At 37.6% G+C, this 22,696-nt stretch overlaps 1 protein-coding gene across 1 annotated transcript in view; it reads right to left on the reverse strand.

Annotated features, from left to right (window-relative positions):
• LOC128355606 (protein kinase C-binding protein NELL1-like) overlaps window positions 1–22,696 on the reverse strand; it is a 272,377-nt gene that overhangs the window by 58,525 nt on the left and 191,156 nt on the right. The gene's annotated exons all lie outside the window — the stretch shown is intronic.

Here is a 22,696-nt window from a genome sequence, read left to right on the forward strand (position 1 = left end):
TTAGATATGAACACTACAAACTAAGCATTGATTGCATTTCAGAGATATCACTGCTGCTGATGGTTTACAGGTCCATGTGATGAATTAATGATATTGAAAGTATAAAGAGCTGCACAGCCATTTGTAATGTTCAAATATAATGACAGCTGTTCTGCTGTAGGAGAATCTCGCAGGTGCAATACAATCGGTAGGCAGGCACTTCTTCTTTCCCATTAGTTTCATTGACAGGTGTAAAGGCAGGCAGCGAATTGATATGAACCAGCTGATTCAGAGCATGTCTTCATCCATCTATGGCTAATTGTGGGAGTGAGTCTTGTACACGTACATCCTGTTCCTCAATTGCAAGATTTAACAGAACCATGCATTCTTACAACTTTATAAATCTGATGAAAATAATATGCATACAGATTTCAATATTGTTAGTACACACAGTTTTAGCTAGAAATCTACACAGAATTGTATGCATTTAGCTCCAGTTCTGCTTTTCATGTTCAACTTGAATTTGAAGTGGATATTATAAAATGAAGGTTGAGGCATTGTCAGAGGCCCAGTTGCTTTTTCTAGCCTCCAGTTTTACTCGAAAATCACCATCAGGTGTTAGTAGGAACAGCTGATACGTGCCAGGTGTGCTGGGTGATTGCTCAGTATCAGCATCAATTAGTGTAATGATGTTGGCTCAGACGCTGGTGACTAGTGAGACAGAACATCAAGAAACATATCAACACTTAACAGTCACAAAACCATGTGAACAAATTGACCTTTCTAGAAGCTTTCATACCAATAATGTCAGAAAGTTTACATAATTGATAATAAGGTGGTTCCTTAAAATGCCCCAGTATCTCCAAGTGTCCCGATAGAATATTATTAAATGGCTAAATATGAACCTCCAAGTTGATACAGAAAACTACTGCAGCTATAAACATACCATATCAAGACCTTAAGAACTGTCAGAATGAGATGCTTGTGTTTTATCTTAGACATTTCTGTTACTGGCAGAAATAGTTGATTTTGATGACAACATGAGGCAACTACTCACAGCTATCACCACTCTCCATCACACTAATGAGCTTAGACAACACCTTTACGCTGTCACTTGTATCACAACATAAATAAAGGGATGTAAACATAATTCATGTGGGGAATATAATGATGTGTTGTGATAGGTCTGTCAGTGAGTGAAATCTAAATGCTGAACTATAAATAAAAATATGCACTTGGATTGCACGACTCTCCTTCCATGAAATATAAATCCAGCATGATTCAGCTCTTTTAGTTGGATCAACCTGACATGCCAGATGGTTTGTTACACAGTAAACGTCTGAAAAGGCATCCATGGAAACTGTTTGGAAAAGGGCAGGCACTTTAAAAAAATACTTGGCAGGTGATTGGATGAACTGTCTGTCTATCACCATCTTACTTTCTATCACCAGCTTGATTTGCAATGCTGATTAGTACATACTACACCAGAGGTTTGGACACAAGTGCATAACTTGACGCCTGACAAGATGAAGGTAAATCCAGCTGCCTCGTAAGGTAAGGAGACACCAGTAGAGGAAAAAGTGTAATATTAGGTTCCTCTTTGCATAATCATATGACTTTTACCTGAAACTGACACCCATTTCCATCCCATGTGATGTTTTGCTCATACTCATACATACAGCATCTCACTGTGCTATATACATTTCACTTAAAACTGATGAATCATTCAGAAAAACTATAATATCAAAACTCACTTCAGAAAAAGGCATTGCATCAGCGGAGAGGTGTCTCTAGCTGACAACAGAGTAGGACTAGTTATATTATATTAAAACCTTGGAATTGCTATTCTGACATTTCTCTCCTTATCCTTGGGTTAATAGTTTACATGATCCTTCGAAGGCTGAGTAAATTCTATGATGATAAAACCAAGAAAATATTACATCATACAAAACAGTGCAAGGTCTGCGGTATCAAATTATAGCTGACTCAGTCAATAATATGTAAGTATTCAGCACTGTATGTGTACAGTACATGTTCAGGGTCTGTGCTTTATACTCTTATGGGTACCGCTTTTATATGTTTACTGTTAGCTAAAGGCCAGAGAGAATAAGCAGTGGGATTAGTACTGCAGGCAGTTTATGATGAACCATCACTTAGAGACCTTCTACTAAACCATACTTCCATCAAAAATGTTGCTGCATAGGAAAAATGAAGCTTTTCGTTCTAGTTGTTTACTAAACATCCTTGACTTCTCTCAGACTTTGATGGTTTGCAACATTCGCTGAGGACCTTGGAGAAAGTTGAAGGAATTCTTGACTGAAAGCCTCTGCAGCTTAAATGGTGGCTCAGAAAAGTTTTTTTTAATTTATTATAGTCAAAAAAAAGTAAGTGTCTTTAGAAACAAACTACTCCTCTACATAAGGAGTAACTTGCCCTGCTAAATGTGTGCAGTCACACATTGCTTACTTTCTGCATAGCATATTTAGTTTGTATAATTGAGCATCCAAATTTCAATTTTTTTTTGGTCAAAATCGACACGTAAAGAGGTGCACTCAAAAAGATATTTGGACTTGTCATAGTAGAAGAAACACAGGTGTTACTCCCTTTGTTCACTATACCCTAAGCATGTATTAGTGTAGAGCATCTACATTTATCCACTACAATATGTAATGTCCTCACAAATTCCAACATGGAGCAAAACAAGAGAGAATATGTCTCACTTTCTACAAACAATCCGATAATGTCATATCTTGCATTAAATAGATGCAAAAATTACCTTTGTATGACAGAGCTGTCAGTGACAATGCTGAAATCTTTATGTATGTACTATTATTGATTTTCATTAAAAAGGGAGAACTGAGTGAGTGAACAAGACTGGGATTTGGAACACAGACAGTGTGAAAGTGAAACAGGATGCACAAAACCAGGACAATGAAACCAAAAATAGCTAAATGGAATTCAGCCTCCATTTATTCTATTATTTACACCTTGCCTTTGCTGACTGTGACATGTCAGAATATCATCCATGGAAAAGACATATGCTTCATCTCTGCTCCTGAGATGACACACATGTAAAATACATCTTTGCAATACTGATTCATTAAGCTTGTAAGTTTCCTATTGTTATAAATAGTTAATGAGTGAATGATTCTGTCAGCTGTAGTTAAAGTCCACAGTTCAACGCTGCATCAGTCTTCTGAAGCAACTTAATCACAGTTGCATCACACTAACATGTTACACATGACATGCTACATGTTCCACTAATGAGCCCCACACTGATAGATCCTAATGAGGTTGTTCAGAAGTTGACCTGAGGCCACCATAACCCTGCTTAAATGGTAATGCGCTATTAGAGGAAAAGGAACTTTTTTTATTCATACATTTTTAAAAAGAACATAATTATAACAACATGAAATAATAATTATGAATCTCCCTGTTGCTTATAAATATGGGATTAATTGATTTTTGGCAATGTGTTTATTGATTCAAGTCATACCGCTGAGCTTATCAGACGGATTGAGATACGGGATCTTCAATTAGAATATAACATGATTTTAGTTGATTATAAACAATATATTAGAATGCAACCTTTGATGACGCTGCAGTGGGGATTTACAACGGATCTGAACAGCTGAACTATCTTTTTTTATATCAAATCATGAAATGCATCTTTAAGCACCAGGAAGGACTTGGCCTGAGGCTGCCTCCACAAAAAAGTACACACTCGCTCAAACACACTCTCCTCATTAATATGCAAAAGCAATGGTGGGAGTCATGACTAATATATTTCCCTTAATTAATGAGTGGTGTTCATGAAGCCCTGAAGCAACTAGGAGAAAATATTTAGCTTTTCTCTTCCCAAGGATTTCCTCCCTACGCTGAACCATAAAGTGAAGGTGAATGTCAACAGCGCTGGTAGGATGTGGAAGAGTTTATACGAGGGCCTCTGAAAAGTGGGCTGCATTTATAGAAGCATAACAGAACAGTTATGTGATTAAATATTCAGTGTGCTAATGGATATGAGCTGATAGAAGGGAGAGCAACACAATCAAAATACTGATGGTCACAACAGCAAATTAAAGCTTAGTTTAATGTCCGCGGGCTAATATGAAATTACAGTGCTGAAGTACTTTATATACTGACAGATGCACTAGTTGAATAGATGAGTAATGTGAAAAAATAAGAAATGAATCATCTGTTTTCTATGGATGATGGTCTAAATGTGGAAAGTGTAATGTCATGTACTGTATATATATACTACCAGAGCAACACACACACACACACACACACACACACACACACACACACACACACACACACACACACACACACACACACACACACACACACACACACACACACACACACACACACACACACACACACACACACACACATACGGGTTTATAAGGTTTAGAGGGCCATTTTCTCCAGACCCGCCCGGTGGTGGTTTAGATGGGCTACCCTTTCCCGAGGTCCTAGAGCTTTGGGAGTTAGACTGAACCACTCTAAAAAATCTGAAAAAAATTCAGCTCACTTCAGAGTTCAGATACACGCTACACAACTCCATACACATCACCCTGATAGTTATTGTGGTTTATGCAGACAATTCTCTTTTGTGACTTATGAGGACACAAAAAACATTATCAGGACTTTAAAGGGCAATGATGTCACATTTTAAATGAGTCCTCATTAACATAAATACACAAACCTGACAGCACACAGCATTAACAGAACAGTCATTTTAATGTTAATAAAGTGCTCTTTTATATGAAATACTGCATATATATATAAATAAAATATCTAAATAAACATCATGTCAAAATAATTGCACTTAATCTAGAACATAAATACAATAAAACAAACTAAAACAAACGTCACATGATTGTCACTGCAAGAAATGCAGAAAAAAGCGATAAACCCACAGGCAACTAACGGTCAGACGGCAGCCTGTCACATAACTCACATTAGCTTTACTGCTAAAATGTTCTCTAACTTGTAACTACCCATGTTGAACAGGTGGCATTACAAAATATATATGGGCATCAACTTAACCAAACAACCACATACACAATTGAACCCTGTGGATTTATAGCTTCTGTTTCTGTGACTGTCTTTTTCCAGCTATTCCTCTGTTTCTGACAAAGTCCCGTATATTTTGCACTGTTCTTTGTGCTAATGCAGGGCCTTCTACCAGCTTGCAATGACTACATTCGTTTTTGGTGGCCAGTTTTCCTTTACAAATGTGACATCTGAAATGCTGCATTACTGCAGCAACCTCAGCCTTAGACCACACTTTCTTTGGCACTCTTCTGGACTCATGTTCTTGACCAGCATCTTGTCCTAGAAGATATGAAGATAGAGTAAAAGAAAAAATATCACACATACAACACAATGTGTTGGCCGGTTGGCTCAATCAAAACTTGAGTTCAACTAATGAACAGATTCCTGTAATGAACATTCTTGAATACTCAATTTTCAGTTGACTGTTCACCTGATTTGATTTCAACCAACTAAATTTGTCCAACTTTGATTAAATTTAATATTTGCTGCAGATGGTCTGAAGGCGAGAATGTTCTTAAAAGTAATGCATCAATAGTTTGTCATTGTTTTCTTGACCCAACACAAGGAACAGTCAACACAGGTTGGTACAGCTGCACACAGCTTTCCAGGCATTTGGCAGGTAGGTTGGAGAAGTTACCACAGGTTTAGGCTGTCTCGGTGTCTTCTGTCTGTTAGTAGAATCCCAGACTGACTGAATGATGCTTTATAACTCTGGCTGTTTATCTTGCAACAGAGTACATTTGGGAATCAGACACTTCTGATGGTAGTGAGTGATGAATAAGAATCTAAACATCTGAAGTGCCAAAATGTTTTGCACCGATCATTTTTTGTAGAGAAGTGGTGCAGTTTGCTAATAATTATCATATTAAATCTAAATCTAACCCTAACTCAATGAAGGTGCAGAGAGACAGGAAACGGAGAGACAGTTGTGACATGCCATAAAGGATGTACTGGTTATGTGGTGTATGTATTACTGTGAACCAAATGCTCAGTAATCTGAACCCACTTATTGAATTGATCACTCTTTTGGTAAACCATAAACAGTTTTATCTGTGTTCAAAATCAAACAAACAATGTTTTCAGATGATACACACACCAGTCAAAATTACAACACTATTGAGGATTCATTAAACACTGTATCAGAAAATGGAAAACAGTGTTCAGGACATGTAGCTCCAGAATGTTTTGTTCATCATGCAGTAGATGCATTTTGTGTTTTCCAAAAAAAATATTCATAACTCAGTAACACAGTTAAGATATTTAAATTTAGATAATGCATAATGTAAGTACTGCAAGAATTACAGTATTGACGGTCTGTGCATTCAGCACTTGCATAAGGCCAAAGAACAAAGACAAGCATCTAAATGAAAAGCACATTACACTGTAAATGTAACTGCAAAATCAAAGTCAACAAGTGATTAATTCGGCCTAAGCATCACGTCTTTGTGCTGGGTCAGGACAGAGGACTTCATCTACATCACAGACAGCAGGGAAAAACCCTCTGGTGTGTCTGATCCAGCCACGGAAAGGAGATTCTCCCTTCTATAGGGTGTTTGGTCATATACCTTCAAGCCATGCAGAGAAAAACTTTATTCTATTGGGCTGAGGAAAGGGGAGTATGGTGGAAGGCAAACATTTATGAATTGCTGGTTGATGTTGAACCACTCTTGTATCACCCTTCAACTCACCCATGCTGTCTGTGCACTCTGAACTGGCTTATATTGGTTTCATCACATCATGAGCAACAAGTGTGAAGAGTTTTGAGTCTTTGTGTGTAAGCTATGATATCTGTGCTGTAACTGTGTTTAACTTCTGCCACCTGTGGCTACCATTATGCATCACAAGTGCAACATGTGTTTTAGTGAGTGAGAATGTGTTTAGAAAAACAGTAAATAAGATCTGCAGATTGTGTCTAACCAGGTGAAAATTGTTCATGGTTTTGCCAAAAGAGTGATTGATTCAATAATTGCATTTGGTTCAGAGAATGGAGTTTAGTGTTTTAGCAATACAGAAAAACTGTAAACACAATTACAGCACAGATATCATAGCTTACACACTTGTTGCTCATGATGTGATAAATATATATAAATAAATAATATAAATATAAATCAGTTCAGAGTGCACAGGAGGCATGGGTGAGTTGAAGGGTGATACCAGAGTGGTTCATGAATGTTTGCTTTCCATCATACTGTACTCCCCTTTCCTCACCCCAACAGAAGAGTTTTTCTCTGCATGGCGGTGGAAGGTACATCACTGAAACCCTATAAAAGGGAGAATCTCCTGCAGGCCATGGGATTGGCCGGTGGTGACAGGTGTAGAGTCTTGCCAAGGCTGGATCAGACACACCAGAGGGTTTTTCCTCCGTTACCTGTGATGTAGGCAATGTCCTGACCCAGCACAAAGACGTGATGCTGAGGCTGAATGAATCACTTGTTGACTTTGATTTTGCAGTTACATTTACAGCATAATATAATGTGCTTTTCAATTAGATTTTGTGTTTGTACTTTGGCCTTTTGCAGTACTGGATTTTTACGGTATGCAAGTACTGAATCAGCAGACAGTCAATACTGTAATTCTTGCAGTACTTACAGTATGCAATATCTAAACTGTGTTACTGAGTTGTGAATATTTTTTTGGAAAACACAAAATGTATTTAATGTATTATAAACAATAACCATTTTTTTCTGGAGTTACATGTCCTGAACACTGTTTTCCATTTTCTGATGTTTAATGAATGCTCAGTAGTGTTTTGAGACATTGATTTTGCAAGAAGGATCAGAGGTTTAATGAATGTAGTTTGAAAATTAGGTTTTGTGTTTACAGTTTTGAGAAAAGGGTGGAAGGATTCAAGAAATGTGTCTAAGCAATTTTGAAAAACTGTAACTAACTGCTGGGGCACCCCTATATATTCACATCATACAATATACTGTAACTGCATCATTTTAAGTGTAAAGATGCGTTACAATCAAACTTACCTTCAGAGAGAGGGACAGTCTCATTCACGGTGGAGGTCACTGATGACACTGCTTCTGCAAAACACAATTTGCCAAAAGATTTTTTTAATGGAAAAATACATTCTATCAACAAACAAACAACTGTAAAGGGAAATAACTTACCAAAATCTGCAGCATGATGGACCTGCTCCGTGGCTGTAGAGCCTGTTGCAGCGCCCACAGCCTTACTAGTTTCACACTCTGGGAATGCTGTGCCAGTGGCATCAGAATCACTCTCACTGCCCTTGGCCTCAGTGTCACTTACTGCGATTTCATCTAGGAAATGGTGTTAGTAAAAGTCACAAATAGCACAAATTAAATAAAAAAATAATGTTTCATAGGTGTTACTTTGAAGAAGAGTTAATCATACACTGGAATACAACACATACATTACACATAAAACCAATGCACACGTACATTTCACTCAAAGCAATGCAATCCCTTCTCTCTAAAAGGTCATAATGTTTTGTGTTTGTTCAATGGTTCCAAAAATGTTCAACTGTACAATCATCACTGTAGTACTTTAAATATAAATGTGGTAAACAAATATACATATCCAACCATCAGTATAAAAACAAAGATTAACAGCACCATATACAACATCTAAAATGATCATATGCCTGCACCAAATAGTAGAATACCAGGGCTTCAAGTAAGGAGAATGCCTCGGAGTGAAGACATGACAGAAGCTAACTGGAGTCAGGAAGTGTCAGTCCAGCAGCCTGTACTATGAAACAAGCTCAACATACTTAGGACATAATCGTGTTTTCTTATTTCTATTGAGAAAGACTCTTTTATACATGTACATTTTTTACATTTAAATGGGGCTGCTTTAATTTTAGCTATGTGCCCCTTTTAAAATCTGTGTATACATCTACTTCTAATAGTTATACACTTAATTCACTTGTCTCACCTTTGCATTCATAGCCTAACCACTTCAACGATGATACAGGTCCCACACACTGAATGCACTTATCCAGGGTGGCTACTGTTGTGAGCACAAGGTGATGATTTTTACACTGTGGGCAAGAAGTTGACATGAGTTATTGGTCATATATACCACTGCCCATATAAATTATATCAATCATGTTCAGGTCACACACAGAGATCTGATACCGACTTACACTAAGAGAAGCACTTGACAAGAAGGTCTCTGTAAACCATTGTCCACATAAACCATATGTTCAGGTTACACACACTGATCTGATACTGACTTACACTAAGAGAAGCACTTGACAAGAAGGTCTCTGTAAACCACTGTCCACATAAACCATATGTTCAGGTCACACACACACTACACCAATTGACAATATTGGTTTACTTTATATTTTACCACACAAATCATAAAGCAGAACATAGGATTTCATTTACCTTTCCAACCCTGCTGGGATTCCTTGGATCTGGACATGACCCTGCAGCCATCTCAGTGTCATGGGGCTTGTTCACCATCTTAGTGTCATGGGGCTTGTCCACCATTTCACTGCCATGGGTCCCTGCAGCATCATCCTACAGAAAAAAAAAGTTATAAGATGTTTCCTATGTAATACCATAAGAAAGGTGGGAAAAACATGACCTCTGACCAGTCATGGGACAAATTGTTAGCTTTTCCAGTGTGTCTTCACGCTCTCATAGAATTGTATTGCTATGATTTAGCAACACAGGAGTTTGAGACATTAATATCACAAAAGGAAAACTTCAGCTACCTTACATCTCCATGGCCAGTCTGAATCACCATAATCATATGTGATCTCCTCTCCAGGGCTTATACTATGTTTTGCAAACAAGCACAGATGGGGCTTTCCTTCAACCATAATGTACTTCATCTTTGCATTCGGGTTTACATGGTCATCGTTGGCCAGTCTGCCCAAGGTCCCGTCCTCTTTAGCCGCATCAACACTGTAATTGAAAATCATTTATAGTTTTGCAATGTGATTTAGTCTGACTTAAACACCTTCCGTTAATATATGTTCAGCAAACCATAATCAATGTGTCATTTAATTCTGATTCGACAATACCCACCACCAGAGTTTTCCATCAAAACGGAACTTGAACATGAAGTCCTTAAGGCTGTCATGGTAGATCCTCTGCCTCCTCTCACATTCCTGATGGGTAATGAGTTGACCTTGGTACTCTAGTAGGAAGTCCCCTTTTTCGAATGGGGCAGTAGTGAAGATCCCACGACCTAATTCACAAATATGTGTAACGTGTAAGTAAGATGCCATGTTTAAAGTTTAAAAGGTTTTAACATAATTCACTTGGTGGATATCCACAGTAAATAAGTACATTAAAATGCCCAATATAAATATATAAAAGAAAGAAGATTCAGTTGAAAGAAGTTCAGTTTTATGTTTTGTCATGAAGGCACCACCATCTTGCAGTATGATAACCTGTGATATCACAGGGTTGGTTTGCTGCCTTGGTACAATCATGAAAAGGTAGCCTCCATTTTCTCACATTTGTCTTTTCAATGTTATTCTCTTTCACTATTTTTCACATTTGTGTGTCACTGTCTCAATAATTCACAGACTCTGTCCTTCATGTCTATCTTTCACTATGTTTTTTCATCTCCATCTTTTGCTATCTTTCACCGTTTCTACCAAGGGAGCAAACCAACCCAGTGACATCACAGTTTATCATTATGCAAGATGGCAGCCCTGTGACAAAACATATAACCGAACTTCTGCTTTACACATGTTTACATTTGCCATACTCCAAATTGTTAGGTGCAGTGGAATTCCATTAAGTGAATTACTCTTATGTGATTGGCTGCTTTATTTCCACTTTAATCATGATTAAATATTCAGAGCTTTACACTCACTAACCTTTGAAAACACTAATGTGTTTTACATCAAATCCTGGTTTGTCCTTTCCAGTGCTGACATAATATCTGGCATCATCCTTTGGATTGATACGTCTTCTTCTATTCATGTTTCTTGAAAAATCAAAAAACCTGTATTAAAGAAAAGACAGTCATGATTATGATGCTCATTTGAGGAATAACCATGGTGATCTTCTTGAATCATGTGGACAGAAGCCAGATGCTGTACTCACCACTGTAACACTGCTAAAACTAAACACTTAATACAATTTGTTATCATATTCAAAGGTTAATTTGATGTGCAAATCTCACACCTTTTCACCACAGAATATAACAGGAGTCTGCATATGCACAACATATTAACAGTATAAGGATTACATTTACTTATGTATTGCTGAGCTGAACTACATTCAGAATGAACTTCATCCTGTATCCCAGTGCCTCAATGATACAAGTTGTTTTGACAACAAGATAGAAGTTTCTGCAACTAATCCAGCTAAAATGAACCTTCTGGATGCTTCATTGTCTTTGTTAATCATTAAAAAGAAGCAAAGACATGGCCTGGAAAAAAAGTACCTTTAACCCTTTGTTTGTATACATATACACGCCATTACTGTGGCTGAAAGGACACAAAAATACACCAAAATATCTCACTGAGATTTCTTTCTTTCTCACTTTTTTTCTCCTTCAACCTGGGATCTCTGATGCAGCTTCACATCTTAACTGGGAGATCTAGGTCGAGGAATGGTGCAGCCGATTTTGCCATTTAATCACGGTACTTATAATATCACGTCGCTCAGCAGCGTCAGCCACAGCCCCAAAACACAGAGATGGTTAAACGTCCAGTCCATGCGACGCCTATTTCTTCACTGTATATGAACCTGAGTAACTAACACTCCTCCACTGTGAGCATGAGTCAAGCACAAGTCAACATGGCGCAACAGGTGCCTCTAATTAAGGCTTAACGAGGGCGCGGTGCCTCGGTGCATCCCGAAAGAACAAGCAGACGTGCAACTGTAGCAGAAAGGACACAAAACACGCTGTAATATCTCACAAATATTACCTTTTCTGACAGACAAACGTCTTTCCGGAGCGAAGCCAACTGCAACTAGCTCTCTACCACTTGGTAGCCGTAATAAAAAAAATAAAAATCAAATGACTATAAAGCATCTAAATCAGTGTAAAATGGCCCGTTTACATAACCAGATGAAACTAGCTTGACTTTACCTTAATTAAATCAGACACACTAAGTTATTAATAAAATATATCAGCTTACCTGTCTGTTCGTTCCTCCAGCGGGGCCCAGCAGCAGCGTCCTCCATTAAACACATGTAAACATTAAAGAGCCGAGGTGTGGGCGGGGCTTGGAGCTCAGAGTAGGGGAGGGGTCCGCCCACACCTGTAACCAGCCAATCACGAAGAAGCCCGCCAAATCTGAATCCGGTGTATCAAAAATGTGTATCAAACTGCAATTCAGGCACGACCGATGGGGTCACTGTGTTATACACTGGGATACACTGAAAGTCAGGTCAAGTGGTAAAGAAGGACTTTCAAAGAAAATGAGAATATCTGTTATTTAGACACTAACACATGTAAATTCACTCTTTTTTTGTTTTTGTTTTATGAGGACATTGGCATGGTCCGCCTAATCCCAAATGTCCTCATAATGTCGGTACGTATTCAGGTCAAAGGTCCGTCTATACCAGCTATACCAACACACACACACACACACACACACACACACACACACACACACACACACACACACACACACACACACACACACACACACACACACACACACACACACACACACACACACACACACACACACACAATTAAAGCTATTGGAAAAATGTATTTAGGGATCATTGCTAAGCAGGTTCAACTACTTTTCCAGCTAGATGAACCAGTATCATTGTTTTAGTACAGTAAAATAAATTAACATATATCTAAATTAGGGTATTTTATGCAGTGAATACATCTCATATCCTGTATGTGTTATAAATATAAAAAAGAGGTAGGGAAGTGATAAAGGGAGAAAAGGGAAACAAGGTAGAGAAAGATAGAGGTAAGAAAAAAGGTAGATATGAGGAAAGACGTAAATAAAAAATGCAAAGATTCATATAAATACATTAGGCTGCAAGTACGGTATATTTGTAACTACATTCATGTGTATTGGGCCATAAATTCTTACAGAAGTAGGGTGCAGTAGGTAAAACTGTCTGGGAAGGAGGAGACGTATTTGTCAAAAAATGCATTGCTATGGAGTTTCTCAAAAGAAGAAAGAAGGTTGATATTTGAAGCCAGAAGTTTTCTACACTTCAGTTGTTAGATATTTTTGGCCAGCTTTTTTTTTCTTTTTTTGTCAATCTTGTATAAAAAACTTTTATAAAGGTTAGAACAGTTCAAAGTGCTTTTACAGCTGACTGACAATTGAATAAGACAGTAGAAAGGAGGGAAAGAGGGGAGTTATTATATTAATGTGAAAAAAGGATAAAAGTGAAATAAAATAAATCAGCTGCTCTCAGATCCTACAGCAGGTTCTTCAGGAGGCTCAGAGCATAAAAGCCAAAAACTGTCTCACCAAAGGTTTTTGTCCTGAACTTCAGAACAACTTCAAGGCTCATGCTGGAAGACCTGAGGTATAGACTTCTGGTTAAGACATTTAAAAAAAAAACTTCAGACAAAAAGGTTGGTGCAAGACCTGGTTGAATTTTAAAATCAATACTAAAACTTGGCAGGCAATCATAAATCATATAAGTGCATTCATTTTTGTTTGTGGGCTGCACATAGCCTACTTCTGTGTTATTATATATGTAACTGCCTTATTGATGCTCTGTTCTGTTATTGACTGTAGAAATATTATTAGAGTATTGTACTTTTGATTGCTGCAGGTGTTGTATTGCCCATAGCCTACTGAATGGGTTAAGCCTATTACAATTATACATAGTCATAAATATCCATATCTGTTTCATATCCTATAAATGCTTGTGAGTAAAACATACATTTCCACATTTAATATCTGGATTGAAGAAGAAGGAAGGAAGGAAGGAAGGAAGGAAGGAAGGAAGGAAGGTAGGGAGGTAGGGAGGGAGGAAGGAAGGAAGGAAAGAAGGGAGGGAGGAAAGAAGGAAGGAAGGAAGGACGAAGGAAGGAAAGGAGGGAAGGAGGGCAGAAGGAAGGAAGGAAAGAAAGGGGGGAAGGAGGGCAGAAGGAAGGAAGGAAGGAAGGGAGGAAGAAGGGAGGAAGAAGGAAGGAAAGGAGGGAAGGAGGAAGGAAAGGAGGGATGGAGGAAAGAAGGAAGGATGGGAGGGAAGAAGGAAGGAAGGATGGGAGGGAAGAAGGAAGGAAGGATGGGAGGGAAGAAGGAAGGAAGGAAAGGAGGGAAGGAGGAAGGAAGGAAGGAAAGGAGGGAAGGAGGGAAGAAGGAAGGAAAGGAGGGAGGGAGGAAAGAAAGAAGGCAAAAGAGCAAGAATCAGGTTGTCATAGATATCATTTGGTGGGTTGAATGAAAATTAACCCTATCTGTTGATGAATGATCGTGTCACAGGGAAGTTATACTGCATTTACATTAGTAAATTCTGTGAATCTCCTGAATATAACAACAGGCTCGTCTCACCATGAAGCACATTTCTGTCAGGTTTGGTCTAATTAGTGATGAATATAGAGTAATGCGGTGTCAGGCTTGCACATGTTGAGGTGACCCCCCCGGAGCGCTGAGCTAATGAAGCATAATGACCGACCATCACACAACCAGAGACAGCGGTCATCACACTCTGGATGGCTTCTGCACTGTCAACGCATGGAAGAGCACGGAGTAATAAGAGGATTGAAGGCACTGGAGGCATGACTGAGGTTCTTTTCGTATTTAACAGAATTAATGGGACCAGTGATGAGCAAGTCACAACTAAGAGCTGCCTATAGCTGGGCCTGAAATATATGATTCAGTGGTAGTGTCTTATGACAGTAATTTACAAATCAATCATGAGGACTTGCAAAAAGATGATGTTTAGCAAAATACATAAACATTATGGGTACTACAATTTTAAATCAATTGTGGCTATTTAAGAGTATAAATTCACAATTACTCAAGATTTGTTTCACTTCATTTTCTTTATTTACATGAACACCTGTTCCATGTTTTAACTACTAACTGTAGTTCTTTCTTTTATTTTTTCTAGGTACTCTCCTTTTTCCTTTAATATCTATACGTGATGTGACAGCCTAGTAATTATGCAAATTTATTGCTGAAATATTTTTAGTGAACAGGGGCCTTTTTTCTCAATTTGCACTGCCTAGAACTATTAATGTGTGTCCATAGCATTTGCTTCATGTTTGCAAAAATAGACACCAAAATGAAGCATCATGAATTAAATAAAGTGCACTAGGTAGCACATACAAAGTCAATCAATCAATCAATCTTTATTTACACAGTGCTAAATCACAATAAAATCATCTCAAGGCACTTTTCACACAGACCGTACTCTCTAATTTAATTTAAAAAAGACTCAACATTCCCACATTAGCAAGCACTTGGCGACAGTGGCAAAGAAAAACTCCCCTTTAATGGGAAGAAACCTCAGGCAGAACTGGGGTTTAAGTGGGCAGCCATTTGTCTTGACTGGTTGGGGTTGAGGGAGAGAGGGAGGGAGAGAGATAGAGGAGAGAGAGAGAGAGAGAGAGAGAGAGAGAGAGAGAGAGAGAGAGAACTAAGTAACAAAATTAGGTGCAGAATTGCAATGTAGTAAAGTACATATCTTTGGTTTTCTGATATTTCAATGGAAAACTTAGAGTACTGAAATATACATAACAAACCAGTAATGTGAGATTTAGGGTCACTCATTTAAAATCACCTATGTTTACATTTACACAACTCTTGTGTGAGAACAAGGAATATAATAATAATAATAATAAGAACAAAAGGTTCTTGCAGCAGTTCCTTATGGTTTTCTAATAGTCAACGTCTAGACACTCTTTCCATAACTTTTGACCAAGTAGTTATTGTGCCTAAGCAAACCTTCACCATAGATTCACATGAATCAACAGTTATTTGTAATGGTTTTAGAAGACATTGACAAACGTTGCTGTCTGGCTAATAGGACTGCCACATCAGAGAATGCTCATATAAACAATTTTGGAACAGACTCAGCCTGTTATGCCAAGCATTTTTCTGTTTTACATACATATATTCCTTTCCTCTGCTTCTGCTGATTTATGGCTCTTCACTTCTAGTAGCTTGTCATGCTCACAATGTCATAATTTTAGCTTCCCGGATTGTTGTTCTTATTGCAATTTGTTCTGGATAAGACAGACATCAAAATGCCTCAAATATTTATTTAAATGTAGATATAATAATCATGTATCTTAAGTAGCTCTGACCCAGTGTGAAATGCAATATAATCTGTGTTGAAGTGTGGAGGATCAAACTAATACTTTCTGACATTTTGTCAAGTGTAATATAATATGTTTGAGCATGTGTGTCAGAAGAGATTGTGATTACTTTTAAAGAAAATACACAACAATAATTAGTATTAAAACAAGCAAATTCCTTTTATGCATATCTTACTAAGTCCTATTATTAGACACAGCAGGGGTTTTGCTTGTACTGTTGCAAAATATCACTCACTCAAAATATTGTAGGACCGCTGAGTGATTTGATGTTACTGAGAATGGTTGACACTGTCATAATCTGTTTTAATGACATACACAGTAGGAGATTCTGAGTCAATATGGAGGGATGAAGGGGTTTGCTGTGTCTGTAGAAACATAAAAACATCATTAATAGTAAAATCTACACAGGATTACAACATTTTTACATACATGGAAAAAATAAGACCAAAAGTTTTGAATGCTACACTTTAAACCTCTTGGTGGAAGTGAACAAACAGAAAAACTGTTCTGTATAGAGTCATTTTTCAATGGAACAAATTACCATACTTTATTATTCAAACTGCAAACAAAGAACCTTTTAAAAAGCATCTAAAAAGGTTGTTCTTGGGTGGAGGCCGGCAAAATATTTAATATGTATCATTGCTTTGTTTTTTGTGTTTTTTTTGATGTAAGCTGGTTTTAGTGGAGTTGTACCGAGTTTGAAGTCACAGTTTTAAAGGTGTGTGTGTGTGTGGGGGGGGGGGGGGGGGCACACACACTCTATTTAGGTATGCATTTATGTATACCTAAATAGAGTAATTGTAATTGTAATTGGTTGTATTTATTTTAACATGGACCCCAGGAAGAGTAGCTGTTGCCTGGGTAACAGCTAATGGGGATCCAAATAAATTAAACTAAACTAAACTAAAAAAGCAGTAAATTCAATACTGACATACCTTTTAAGTTAACTGTTAATAGTGTAATCAGAGAACCACTTAAACGTCTTGCAGAAACAACTTTTGCACTCATTTGGAGTTGTGTTTGGTCTTGGTTTCTTTTAGCACTGTTGGCTAATTGCTAACTTTGCCTGGGCAGGTAGCATACAGTTGTTTTTTTTAGAGTTTTCTCATTAAAAACAGCTGCCTGCTAAAAATACTGCAAATGAACCAGAACAGGTAAATGATGAAGTTAGACAACTGCTCTGTCTCTGTACTAGACAAGACAGCTTAGCAACATAATGCTGTTAGATAGCTACTTGTAAAATAATCCGGTCATAAACATAGTCTCTTTTACTCCATCCTTGCATCTTAAACTGCTAATTAGATTATAAACAATAACCAGTGCATGGATGAGGAAGTATTAAAAATGATGTTTGCTGGTATTTTTTGACCCATATTTAAAATTTTTATTCTCACATTTCATTTGTTTTCTGTCCCATTTGCAAGGCACAGAACCATCCTTGAGTAAACACCTTATGATTGACTTTTGCTTTGCATAATGAATTTCTAAACCATGCTCTCATCTCTTAAGCTCCTACTGTAGTCTCATTCAATAATGTCAAGCAGAACACTCCAGTAATGTGAAATTTAATGGCCAGTGACAAGTCCATAAAGAACAGAGCGTGGCAGGGTTTGTTCTGTCTTTTTTTTTTTTTTTTTTGGTTGCCTACGCAAAGTCATCGTGCTCACTTTCTGCCTCGGCCATACACTGCTCACCTTGACATGAAGGGGAACTAAGCAGAGATCTTTCCAGTGCCACAGGGGGAAAAAATATCAACTGCCTGTCATAGAATTTAGCATAGCGTGAGGGAAAGTATTTCCATATAATTAGTTGTAACAAATTTCTGATTTTCCTGCAGTAATGCACCTGGAGTTCAAGAAGCAGTTCTCTTTTGACCTGCCAGTGAATTAATTCCATCTCAGTGCTACTGCATGAAAGCCATGTGTGTCCATAAATTAGCAGATTTTATTATTAAATGTGTCTTTTATGGAGACCTTTTTACATTCTGGTGACTTTTTCCATCCTTTTATAATGATGGAAACTCATGTGCTACTTCTTCCCTACATCTCTTATTCTTGAAAGCATAACTTTTGTCATCACTCATCCACAGCACTAATGTATGCATAATGTTAGTTTCTATTAAGATGTTATATATATTTGTTTAAAAAGTCCCAAAAAAGCATTTCTTACCGATACGTTAATATTCTGAGGAAGATTGACTGTTCTGTAACTATTCCTGCTGTCATGAATTTATTTAGTTTTTTTTTTTGTTTTTTTTCTGTGCACACATACTGTTTCATCCCCCACCATTATTAATATTCAGTTTTTGGACCCCCTGGTGGAGTTGAGGCTGTAACAAAGTCAGACCAACTCTACGTACAACCATAATGTGGTCTGGCTTAAATTTCCCTAGGAGCTGCCATGATCTAATGTGTTTGCCAAGTACTCAAAAGTATTACTAGACTGTGACTCTAGAGGCTGGGGGCTCACATCCTGTTTCCTTCAAAGTCTGTTTCTTTTAACCATAAAGTCATTTTTATATTTTTTTAATCTTAAGCAAATAGATTCAGTTGTCTTAAACTAACCAGACCTCTAACTTCTGGGAAACTTTTATTGTAAGGGTTTAAATGCTGAATCACTGTAAGGTCAACATCTTAAATAACTTAACGGTGCATGCAACCATTTATAACAAAACATGGTGCACCATCAATGGCTTTGCAAATTTGTAACTCCCATTCACCAACGCACACACTCACAAACCAATGATACCCTCCCTGTGGCTGCATCAATACACATTATAATGCACATATGCGGTTTCTTTCCCAAACATGCAGCCACAGGCCTGACAATTTCACTATGGGTGTGTGTGTGTCCGCACATGCTAGTTATATTATTAATAACATGAAGCCCTAAAGACCTGGCACTTTAAAACACAAGTACTTCTCGTTAAGCTGCAAATATGTTAATTTACATCATGAACTACAGCAATGCATTAATGTTGGGTTTGCTTTATAGTGCAGTGTTATCCTGATCACCCTGTGCATTTCCTGTCTTTGTGTAACAGCAGCACAGAGGCAGCAAGATAATGCAATACCTTCACTACCCGATGAAATATACAGCTCAAGGTAATAAATATGCTTAGGCTGCAATTCACATTAATGAAAGCATGTTCCATTAAGGGGCTCTGTCAGTAAACATCCATCCCATAGCCACAGTGCATTTTTATTCAATGTGTCTCTGTGTGTATTCAGCCAGGGGAAATGGAAGAAAATGCATCAAAAAAGAAAAGCCGGAGCTAAAAAAAAAAAAAAAAAAAGCAGCGTTACATGACAACAGACATCACTGTGGATGATTGTACAGTCTGCTGATGAGCAAGAAGAAACACTCCTTCTATCAAATCTTTATGGGGAATCTAAATATAAACACCAACCACTCAGAGCCAATTAAAATGGATGAAAGTAAGGACTATGGAAAACTTATCTGATTCCTTCCCAAACTGTATTTGATGGGCTTATTAAATTGGCTGGTGCCCAGCCCGCCTGACAGCATGACCTCCATTTTTGAAAAGTCAATGTATACAGGGAGGCTTGCCAAGGTTTCTAGGCTTGCCACACTTGAGCTCCACATTCATTACATGTATAATTGGAATTGGATTTGATTAAATTTTCATTAAACATATAATGTGTCTTGGGGGGGGGGGGGGGTTACAGCCTTTCTCAATGCTAGAATTTTTGGAGAATGTGTAGCAACTGATGCATGAAATTAATGGCAGCTCCTTTTGGTCAGTCATAAAACACAGCCTTAAGCATATTGTCTATGAACAGCTTGTTGATAAGGAAATAATGTCAAGTATTGATCAGTGGAGTGCAGACATGGATAGAAGAGAAATATACATTACATATACAGGATCAGAGGCAGCAGCACATGACATGGCTGCTGTCTGATTAAAGGATTAGTCGACCGAAAGCAAACACATAAATCCGCCAAATCTAATCAATACAGTTAGAATACCACCATATGTTTATGCAGTTAAAGGTACAATAAAGCAGTCACAGGTGGAGAGAATATTGATATTGATTAGAGCCAGATACCATTTGCACTGTTTATTGAACCTGGGGCCATTTCCATTAGACAATGTAACCATATCACAGACATCCAATCAAAGTCATACCACCATAAAAAATGAGTTTATATACCACTGACATTTTGTTGTATATATTACTTCCATCAGTCCATAATCTGATCAGCATTTACAGTAAGGTGTCTGGCTATTCAACTGGACAAAATCCAATATTCTGCCTATAAACAAATATGATGCTGAGGCCAGAGACCCCCTTTAAAAAAGAACAGTAATGGCTCATTTCCACTGGGTCCGACAGCTGCATGGTACCGGAGCTGATACCGGAGTGTGACCCCACTAGGAGCGCTGTGGTATGTTTCAACAGCGTCCCAGCAGCAGCTCTCCATGCCTATGAATCCACAGCAGGTCTATTTTTGATGGAGCGGTTTCAAAATCACGTCAAGCTCAGCAGAGCAGATAGCACCAGACAAGAAGTCAGACACAGAATCAGCATTCAAAATCTGGTTAACTGTCGTAAATGAAACAAACCGTGCAGCCTCCCAATCGTATTTCAGCAACGATTAATCAACTAAGTGAAATTCTCTCCTATAACTTTTCACCATCTTCTCATAGCCCATTATAGAATAATCCTTTTTCAACCTGGATTGGAGGAAGATTAGCCACATCTGAGAGAGCTACTTAATGGCGACCTGCTCATAACCTTTGACTGTATCCATAAAGTATTCAACACTTCTAAATACAACACTTCCAGTATATCCACTTAAGAGAAATCATGAAGAAAAACATCAACGTCAAAGATTTTAATAGTCACAACCCTTTCCTCTATTCCAAGTTAGAATTACTTAAAACCTAAAAACATGTTATCACAAGTATACACACTTCTGGCATCCAATGATAGAAAAATATCAATCCCTACATAGAAATTGACCCCAGGTATATCTAACTTAAATGGATATCAAATGTCAAAATATAGGAAATAACACATTTTCCATGACATATAACTTAAAACACAACTACTGTAATTCAGTATGAAGTCCTTCAGAGAACCCATATCACTACCCACAAACTCTACTGCATGGATTTTAGCCAAAGCAACACATGTTTACACTGTTTGACCTCAACAGACAATTACTTCCATGCCGTCTGGCTCTGCCCACTTATCCAGTTACCATTAGCCCTGATAATGTTAGTACCCCACTGGAAAACCTTGGATGTCTCCTGCATGGATGAACATAATACTACTGACTAATGGTTGACCAAATGATTATTATGATACTTCCTATTCCTATTCATTCTTCTTCTTGTTCAACATATATTGACCATTATCATTATTATTGTTATATTGTTATTATAACATACCACAGTCTTGTTAAAAAAAATCTTACCATAAACACACACTACCTACAACATACCCTACCAAACTTGTAAAATCCTGATACACCACCGTCTTCTATGTCAATCCTTGTTTGTCATGCTATTTCACCAATAAGGTTAAAAAGGAGATGTGATTCTGTGAGGCTAAAAAAAAAAAAATAGAGTTTGTTGCTACTACTTTTCCAGCATCCAAAGTATGAATCCAGTGCATCCCTTGGAAATCAGTTGTTGTTATCCACAACAGCTATAGGGATTTCCAAGGGACAGTGTGTGTTTGATTTCAGTCTGATTTAAATTGTTAAATTGAGAGTTTAATACATTTTTTGTTAGATGTATTGTTTTTTAAAGTATTATTTTAAAGTATATTCCTTGCCCCAATCAATATTATGGTTGCCAGAGTTCACATTTTCTGAAATCTCTGCGACACTATGTCTAGTGGCTAAATGTGTAGCTGTAAAGGACAAAGGAGTTTCTCTTTGACTTGTTAAAAATAAACAGAAAATAGAGATGTTTAGGATGCCAGGAAAGACTAAAAATAAGTTTTACATTTCAATTAAATAAAAATCAGTGTGACCAATACAAAAAATAAAACAATACTGGTTATCTGCCAACATATACCAATATAATACATTTGTGATTAACTCAAACCAAAAATATTGACCTGAAAATGGTTCATATACTACAGTGTCTTGAGTCAACTGAGAGGGGTTTATAGGCTGCAGCTTGGCAGTCAACAAACTCTCTAATAGATTAACTATATTGTTAGTCCTTACCTAGTCATACAGTGTACAAAGCTGGAGCTTCAAATGAAGGCATTCATTTTAAATAGCTATACAACACTTTATCTGGAGTCCAGAGCAGAACCCACTGTTGGAGTTTATTTACAGGACAGAGCTGAGAGGAAGGAAAGACCTTAATCCTCTTGTTCCAGTGGTTTAATCTGTAACTGTGAGCCTTATCAGTATCTGCTTAATGCAGACAACACTCCCTCTAAAACCCGAGATCATAAGATAC

Source organism: Scomber japonicus, chromosome 1 (genome assembly GCF_027409825.1).
Source record: "Scomber japonicus isolate fScoJap1 chromosome 1, fScoJap1.pri, whole genome shotgun sequence".
Taxonomy (NCBI): domain Eukaryota; kingdom Metazoa; phylum Chordata; class Actinopteri; order Scombriformes; family Scombridae; genus Scomber; species Scomber japonicus.